This window comes from Sinohyriopsis cumingii, chromosome 8 (assembly GCF_028554795.1).
Source record: "Sinohyriopsis cumingii isolate HCF-2022 chromosome 8, ASM2855479v2, whole genome shotgun sequence".
Taxonomy (NCBI): Eukaryota; Metazoa; Mollusca; class Bivalvia; order Unionida; family Unionidae; genus Sinohyriopsis; species Sinohyriopsis cumingii.
In genome coordinates, this window is record NC_142968.1 from 6,114,967 (window position 1) to 6,121,543 (window position 6,577).

The window sequence follows — 6,577 nt, forward strand, 5'->3', positions numbered from 1 at the left end:
AAAGGAAAAGTCACGGCGAAACTCCATTTTCGAAAACGGTTCTCTAACGAGTTGTAAGTCATGTATCCAGTGTACCGAGGGGTTGCTCGACAGCGAGGACACGGTTTAGGAGATATGTTAAAATCGGCTTTTCGTTCGGTGGCTCCGGTGTTGAAACCGATGGTGACACGCGGATTGCATGCATTGATGTCATCCTCGACAAACAAAACCCAAAAGAAGCTTTCTTGAGAGCAGGCAAAAATGTGTTGTTGCAAACGGGCAAAGACCTTTTGGGTCGACGAGAAACTCCTATAAATGCCCTGAACCCTACTGAATCAGGCATTCCAAATTCTCTGACGAGACAGCAAGGACAAGGCAGAAAGAGACGAAGAAGAAAACACCCTTTCACCAGACTTTAAACTTCTAAAGCTAGAAAGACAAAGAAAAGTAGAACCGTTCGAGAGGTAGACGTTTTCGATTATTGAGAAAGAGAAGAAAAAAATGATGCACCAAGAGTCTTGCGCTTGTTCCAAGTCGGAACTAGATCTGTTTGCCATGCCACCCACCATAATGACCATGCAAGAATCCCAATGGGTAGAATTTCATCCCGTCTCCTCTTTGACGGATTCAGCTCCCATCGGGTTTGATATCAAAGGTCAGCCCGATGATAACATCAATCTGAATAGCAGTTACCTGTATTTGAAAGTCAATGTGATCCAAACGGACAACATCTATCCAGGAGGCGATGGAAGAGGAGCTCCTGTCAACAATTTCATGCATTCCTTGTTCAGCGATGTGGGCTTGTACTTGAATAACAAACTGGTCAGCAGCAGCATGGATACTTACCCTTATCGTGCCTACCTGGAAATTCTCTTGACGTACGGAAAAGAAGCCAAGAATACTCATCTGGATGCTTACATGGTATGGAAACCTGACACAGCAGGTGATAACACGTTTAACGATACAGCCCTCACAGCAGATGTCGATCCTCACAATGTAGGGTTTAACACACGTAGAAAAAAAATTATGTAAGGACGTAGTGTAGAACTGATGGATCGTTTGCATTTGGACATGTGGTTACAAGAAAAGTATTTACTGAAGGGAGTGGATATTCGCTTAAGACTGAATCGTAGCAGTACCACTTTCCATTTGATGGCCCATGCTAACAAGTACAAAACCATCATCCAAGAAGCCAGGCTCTACGTGCGACGCGTGGAAGTGTTACCCAAAGTGGGAAACGACATTAGTCACACGTTGAGCAGGACGACCGCCAAGTATCCGATACGACGCGTGGAAGTAAAAACGTTCACCATTCCTGCTGAACAGTGATCCATGATCGAAGATCATCTGTTCCAAGGCCAGTTACCCAAGCGTTTGATCATTGGTATCGTCAAGAATTTAGCTTTCAACGGAGTCCACAACAAAAATCTTTTCCTGTTTCATCATTACAACGTAGCCAAGATCGAAGTCAGTCGCGATGGCAAGACACTGTGTACCCGACCCTTTGAGCCTAAGTTTGGTGACAGGAATTACTTGAGGTCGTACTTGTCCCTGTACGAAGCCACCGGACAGTTAGGAACCAAAACCAGTCACGGCATATCGTACGAGGATTATACTGGAGGCTACGGTTTGTGGGTGTTTGATTTCACTCCAGACCAAGGCAGCGACGAGAGTCATTTCCACCCGATAAAATCCGGTCAGATTCGAGTGGAACTTCAGTTTACTAATCTTCTACCTGATACAGTGAACGTCCTCCTGTATGTAGAATTTGACAATACGATAGAAATCAACAGTTTGAGAGAAGTCTAGACTATTAGAAGCTATGGAAGACTGTTATCCCTCTTTACCTAGTGGAGAAACTTTGGACATGGAATGTGAAGAGACTGTGGAAGAAGAAGAATCCCAAGACAAAGACGAAGAAGTTGTCATGATGAAGTCAAGATGGCCAGAACAAGAAGCCCATTTAGTCTCCTGTTTTGCTACAATCCTGGCAGATAAAATGAAAGAACTGATCAAGGAAGAGTGCTATGGATGTCACAACGATCATCCCAGTCAAATTCAACACGACAAATGGCTGATGTTGAGTCAAGAAGAAAAATTGGACGAATATCTGGACAAAGCTTGGGGTCTCATCGATATAGAATTCATGTTGAATGAATGGCATAAAGGCTTGGATAAACATTCTTCTCCTCCATTAACGTCTCTGGAGTACCGTCGCATCGAATCTCTCTTTGACCAGAGTAAGAAGTCGGAGCTAAACGCCTTCTACTTATCAGACATTTTCAAGCAAAAAGTCAGGATAGAATTGATCACTTATCATTACCTGCGAAAAAGAATAAAAAGACCACACAAATAAATGGATACCTGGGAACTTTATTATTTTTTTAACCACAGTTCGTATACTGCTTCTTGGAATCCTGTCGTCTGTGCTAAAGATGAACTCCCTCATCGCAAACCTCAAGACCATCAATCTTATGTGATCAACACGGACGACAGTCATCTCCCAGGAACCCACTGGGTAGCCGTCTACTTTCCTCAAGAAGGATGTGTGGAATATTTTCATTCCTATGGATTGCCTCCTTTGGAAGACGATATCATTGGCTTTATGATAAGAAATGCTCAGACCACACGATTCAATAATGTGAAATTACAAGGCACAGATTCCTTGGTGTGTGGACAATATTGTGTGTATTTTCTGCATCATCGCAGTCTGGGCTATTCTTTAGAACATTTAGCAACTAATTTTGATCCTAGTTCTTCTTCTAGAAACGATGTGAAAGTAGATCGATGGTTCTGTGGCCGTTATACTTATCTTTGTCTCAAGCTAGGAAACGTAGTGTCCATCAATGGCCTAATGACTTCCAACAGTGGAAATCACAATTTCCTTCACAACGTTGTCAGCCCTGTCCAAACTAATGTGTTAGTTGAAAAAATGTTTGTAATTTGAAAAAAATGTTTGATGTTATATTGTTTGATTATTGTTAAAATGTTATAGTTACTTGTTAGTGTTAAGTGATTTTGAATAAAAAATGTTGTGTTTTGAAAAAAATGCCTTTGTGGTTTGTTTGGCTATAGGTATCCTAATTCATACTCTTTGATTTCTCTCTATCCCTCCCATAACACTCATTGAACGTTCCGACTCGAAAACCGTATAGGGATGTTTTCCTTCACGTCCGCGCTTTGACTTAAAACCGGGGTAATCTCCAGTCTAACCATCCATTATCGACACATCCTCCTACGAAGATGTGCTCCAGACTAGCTAAGCTAAACGAAGCCTACGTGAATTTGCATAGGGTCAGACACAGTCTGATACCGAAGCCAGAAGAGATAGAGAATGTGAGAATGTTAAAAGTCACTGAAGACCTGATAGAAGAGCTCTTCAGAGAAGAAATTAACAGGGAGAAAGAAGAATGGACAGAGAAGTACAGACTTCAGAAACAGCAGAGACAGCAGCAACAGGAACAACAACAGCAGCAGCAGCAACCTGAACCTGACAGAGGCTTTGTCGACTGTCGTATCGATACCAAAGAGTTCTTCTTCTCTTTCCGAAGAAGCAGACCTTATCCTGCGACAAAGCCTGTCGTCAGAGGAGGTCGCAATCTTAGAACCTAAAAGACTGCCATAGCTTCAAGTTCACACAGAAAAAAACAGCTCTTTTCAGGGCTACCCCAACCTCTAGAAAAGAAATAACAATCGATTGCCTATAATAAGTTTTAAAAAATAGAAGTGCGTGTATAAGCACATGAATTCTTTATCTCGCTTAGAAAGTGTGTGTGTGTGTGTGTGTGTGTGTGTGTAAGTATTTTCTTTAAGTGGCTTGTCAACATGTTTTAGAATAGTGATAGGTAGTATAAAAAAGTGAGTGAGTGTTTCTTTTAGGTCCGCGCGTTGTTTGGTCATGATCTAGGTAATATAAGTTTTGTCTTAGGGGATGTTTTCCTTCACGTCCGCGCGTTTTAAGTGATGATCTAGGCAATATAAGTTTTGGGTCTTAGGGGGATGTTTTCCTTCACGTTCTCGCTTTTCGTATAAATTGAAAATCGTTCGGCAGTCTAGCTACCCATGTTGATTGATCAACACTAGAGAATGAACACCAGACTAGCTAAACTGTTAGAACTTCATGTGCACCTGGAATATGCCAGGCTCTTACTGAATGAGCTGGCCGCAGAGGCTATAGTGGAAGAAAGAAGGATGAAAGAGGAGGAGAGAAGAAAAAAAGAAGAGGAGGAAAAGGAGAGAGGAATGGCTGTACCACAGCCACAACAAGGACATTACAGAATCCCAGAGACAGAAAATTGGGATTCTGAAGCCACTCCCAGCGAAAAGAGTGAAAGGAGACTGGAGTAGGAGATGCGTTTGAGGCGCCAGGCCAGAGAGGTTCAACCATTAACAGGTGTCTGTGGAGCTGAAGAAAAAAAAAACGGCCCTTTTCAGGGCTACCCCAACCTCTAGAAAAGAAATAGTAATCGATTTGCCAATGTGTGTATGTAGAGTAGTCTGAATATAAACACTGACTCTTTTTTCCTAGTGTGAGTGTATGTGTTTGTGTTTGTAAGTACTAACGTAAGTTTGTGTGGATAGTAGATTATTGGGTTTTGTAAGTGCTCAAGTAGGTTTGTGTGCATGGTAGATTATGGATGTTTTTGCTGCTTGGTGTGTGTGTGATAGTATAGTTTGGGTTTGATTTGGCTGCTTTGCGTGTGTGTGTGTGGATAGTAGATTATGGTTATGTTATTTGTCTAGTCATTATTGTGTGAATAGTAGATAATATGAGAAGAGAAACGTAGGGGATGTTTTCCTTCACGTCAGCGCGTTTTAAGTGATGATCAAGGTAATATAAGTTTTGGGTTTAAGGGGGATTTTTAAAAAATAAAATAGAGACCCCTCCCTGTTTAAATTTCCCATGTTCAATTTCCATAGACCCATAAGGTAGGGACCCTATTAAAATAGGGTCCCGACCCTGTTCCATTTTCCCCTTGTCCCTATAATTCCTATGATGTTTGTCCTGTTTGTCCAGTTATAGGGACAATGGAAAAAACTAACGTTCTTTTCCCATGTTAAATTCACCTTGTCCCTATAAAGCCTATGCTGTATAGGACAAATTCTCAGGGACTATGGAAAACTAATGTTATTTGCCTAATGTTAATTTACATAGTCCCTATATGCAATTTTCACTTTTTTCCATAGTACTTCCCTAGTTCCTGAATCGCCCCTATTCACTACTGACCCATGTTTTAAGTCATTCCACTACACGTAAATATATTGTGGCAGATACTGTGGGTTGAATTTATCTTTTATCGAGCATATATGTGCAATATTAAAGTAAAATATAGTAAATTAAAAGTAATTTTTACTTCGACAACTCAAAATGTATTAATTACATTCAGGTCAAATATGAATGAGCTTGCTTTTATTTGCAGCAATTATTGTGTACTTGTTTAAAATATTTAAGTAATTATTACATACTTTTGCAGCTGTAATTAAGGTTGTACAAGTGTTGCAAGTGTAACACGGCCGCTATTATCTATCGATCACAGCATTTTCTCACAATACAAGTGGTTCCAGCGAGTAACTATATTCAACGTGTGCATGTAAACATGGCATCAGCTGAAATGTTTTAAACAGTAAGTATTTAAGAAGCACCATTTACAACTTCATACCACCTCACTCCATTCCGAATGTAATTCCCCTTCCTAACTCACTGTGCACAAAGAAACTCAGAGTCATACATAAGGACATGTCTTGTTTTAGAAACTCGAAAACTTTAACATATCTTGAATTAAAGAACAACTGCCTAAGTCCAGCTGTGCTATCTTGGTATAAACCTGTATTTGCCCTGATATGCAGGCTGTATAATATTGTTTAATTGTATAAAAGAAAACAAATAATAGAGATACCAATATTTACAGAACAACAAAATTTGGAACCGTTATATTTGTTTCTCTTTAACATTATTTGTACTTATGTTCGTTATCTTTTATTAGGGTCGGTGGCATATTTACATTTGCCCGCACGGTTTATGTGAGCAGATAGTAATATCAGATCAATAGGACGATTATTCCTGGATTTCATATGTTATGGATTTCCACGAAAAATACTTCACAACATGGAGACATACTACAGAATATGATATTTGTATCCCTTGGCTATAAAATTCAATAGTGTCCCTGTGAGTTTTTTGTTTTAATGTGGATATAAGGTGATGTATTTATAATGTTGATATACTAGATCTTGAAAATGGACAACTCATCAAACAAAGCTATCAGGAAATTAAAACAAGGTGTCAGTCGTCAATAAGTAAACTGCCTAATACATCAATGTCTCTGACATATACTCTTCAACCTGTCTATATCTTTCTCTCCTATCCCTTCCGTTGGCATTAACCGCTCCAATGGCCTAGTGGTTAGAGAGTACCCTCGGATGCGGTAGGTCACGTGTTCCAACTCCGACCGAGTCATACCAAAGAATTACAAAAGATGATACTAACAGCTGCCTCACTTGGCGCTCAGCATTAAGAGGACAGTGTTAGGACTGGTCGTCCTGGTGTCAGGATAAGGTGACTGGATGGTATGGAGGGGGATTACCGCCATAATTCTAT